The sequence below is a fragment of the Sus scrofa genome, chromosome 1 (assembly GCF_054392235.1).
Source record: "Sus scrofa isolate SSC_HxYL_T2T_F1_AM1 chromosome 1, Sscrofa_HxYL_maternal_Yorkshire_Landrace_v2.0, whole genome shotgun sequence".
Taxonomy (NCBI): domain Eukaryota; kingdom Metazoa; phylum Chordata; class Mammalia; order Artiodactyla; family Suidae; genus Sus; species Sus scrofa.
In genome coordinates, this window is record NC_139383.1 from 19601936 (window position 1) to 19605151 (window position 3216).

A 3216-nucleotide genomic window follows, 5' to 3' on the forward strand; every position below is an offset into this window, starting at 1 on the left:
ACTATCAAATATGATTTGCAGGATTAGAGAAAGAATGTCTCTGAAGTTCATGTTTAGCTTTCATATGTGCTTCTGAAAGATAAATATTTTTAATATATCACATTGACATAGGTTAGAAAAGATTCTGCTACAGAAGGAATAATTAAATATTCAGACTTATTTATTCTCAATACAGTCCAAGTAAAAACTACACATTCTGGTTGGCTGAAAAAAAGTCATTCTACAGAGAATAACTTGTGAATCATAACATAGCAGATTTATGCATATGCATGATCTACAAATGACAGATGTTAAGGAAAATTTTAAATTCAAATGTGTCAATTTGAAATTATCAAATAAATGTATTGATAATTATTTAAGACCACACTTTAGAAGGCACAAGGGCAAAAAATAATTCAAGAAGATGCAGGCATGAGAAAGGAATAGGCAAGATCATCCAAATATACCCCATCTTTCTGGAAATTTAGACTTTACCAAGGAAGACAGGACATAACACATGTAGAGACATGTAAGGGAAGGTTCTATTTGTAGGATTGAAGAGAATTACTAAAGGAATGAATTACAGACAAAAGAACAAATATAGGTCAATAGCTAATCTATTAGAGTTCAGATAATGTTAAAAGTGTATGAGTCCTGAAGTACTGTCACTATGAATAATTCAGTACTAGTAGGGTAGTATCTTATATTCAGTATGTGATTTAGAGCAGGGCAAAAGTGCCAGGAGTAGTTTGGCTTGGGAAATCTGTTTAATTCAAACTATAGTGGAGATCAAGCAGAATATCCAACATATTATCTATCTCAAGACAAAGATTTAAATGTGCTGCTGTAACAATAAGGACAATAACATGCATTATCCTTATATGGTAATAAAACACATATTACCTATAAATGAAACTATGATCACTTTCACTTTCATTTCCATAAATGAAACTATGTATACTTTCTGTATACAATTTTCATTGCTCGCTGTCATAAAGGACATCATAGAGGAACTGGTCTAGATGATAAATGAGCAAAAGGATGTAAAGCTTTCCATATAAAATCGGTTAACAATTCACACTCTTCAAATGAGAAAGATAAGAGATGAGTAAGAACAAGGCTAAAAGAAAGAAAGACAGAAAAAGTAAGGAAGGGATAAGCCAGGCACATAGTCCAAATTTTAGTGTACTCTAGTGGGTATTTTGAAAAGTAAAGTTTACATAGTCATTGGAATATGCAAGTGAAGTATACACAAGAGGTAATAAACTCATGACTGAAGAGGTGGTACTGACTGAAAATAAAAATGGGATCAAAGACGGTCTTTGTATAAAATTGATTTGTGGATAATTGATATGTAATGTATTACTAAGGGAATATAATAGATGTTCAAGGTAGATCTGTGTTGTGGGAGCAAATATCATGCCTTTCCATAAAATAGCATGCTCTGTAGACAATTGATTTAATCTAGCATGACATTTCTCACATTCTTATATTAATTCGTGGGTTCAGCAAGATAATTCAAGCCCCAGTGAGAATTTTCAGTTTATTTATCCAATTTGGATATCTACATTGCTCACATCGAGGGAAACTGCAATATTTTCATTGGACTCCACCCTGAACCAAAACAATAAAAATTGTAAAATAAAACCTCTTCCTTTCAGAAATGCAATACATTTTTATAAAACGTGGTTGATTCGGGAGTTCCTTGGTGGCCTAGCAGTTAAGGACTTGGTGTCACTGCTGTGGCTCAGGTTACTGGGTAACTGTTGTGGCTCAGGTTCAATCCCTGGTCAGAGAACTTTTGCATTCTATGGACATGGCCAAAAACAAAAAACAAAAAAAAAAAACAAAAACACATGGTTGATTTTAAAAAGTAAACAAAATATTTTAAAAGAACTAAAATAAGCCAAATTTGTTACATATATTCAACTGTTTCATTAACTTGATAAATTATGCTATAACAATTTATGCAGAGATAGAACAAAAAGCATCAGTTTCCATAAACAATTAAAAAGAACAGTTCTGTGAACTAATATGGATGGACTGGAAAACATACATTTGCTGTTCTGTCACAACTTTTCAAACATTTATTTTTAAAGTATTAAAACACAACTGAGGAGGTTAAGGCAAACACAATTATTCTGGAAGCACAATGAGGGACACAATTACTGTCTGTTATATTCCCCTCAGTTTCCCAAGTGTCTAAAACAATACAGACATCTGATTCATGATAGATGCTAAAATATTTGTTGAGTAAATAAATGGATATATTCCCCCTTTAACATTAAAAATATCATCTCATTTTAATGACTTTAAGAAGATCAAAGCTAGGCAGTTTACTGATGTTTCTAATTTATTCTTCATATAATGTAGGGAGAGTAACTATCTTGCAACTATTTCTCAAATGCAAGTAACCAGCCTAATCAGCATTAAATCATTTAGAAACATACTTTTACTACAAACTTTATTACACATGAAGTATTAAAGTTTGTTTCCAATGTGAAGAAACCATTTTCATTACTATACTGTATATGTTAACCAATATCAAATAAAACTTAGAAATGTTATAAAGGTAAAAAGAAAATAATACATAATTGGAAACTAACCTTTATCTAATGTTGTAGTTATGTAATTTGAAAATTACCATTTGAAAATGTTCTCAGAATCATCACAAGAGATGCATAAAATAAGCATATTATCCTAGTCCTATAGATGAAAAAAACTGAACACCAAGAATCTATTCCTTACCTTAGCTGAATGAACAAATTAGGAACATTGTCTCATGATGTTATATTTACTACAAATTCATAAGTTTATAAAAATTGACCATATGAATTCAGCTAAGTGTTACTTATCTTCATTTTTGCTTAAGCTTTGAACTGATGTTCTCTTCTCAGAAAATGCTTAATTAATAAAGAAAATAAATTTGAATCCTTTCCTTTGGGCCTTTTATCTGTTGAGGGCATAAGCATTACAGGTGATTGTTCTATTTGCTTAAAATAGCCATCTTTTATAACAGTTCTAATAACAGCAGTAACCTACTTACACAATCTCACAGTCAACTTTGAATAATTAAGCAAGAAAAGTATCTAAATTTTCAGATACAATAAAAACCATCATTAGAAAAGGCTTTATCTTACTACAGTTTCATCTACAAAACAAATTATTATCCGTGTTTTAACAGCAATATATTGTAACAACAACAAGGAAACTATAATATGGTTGCTATCCATCCAG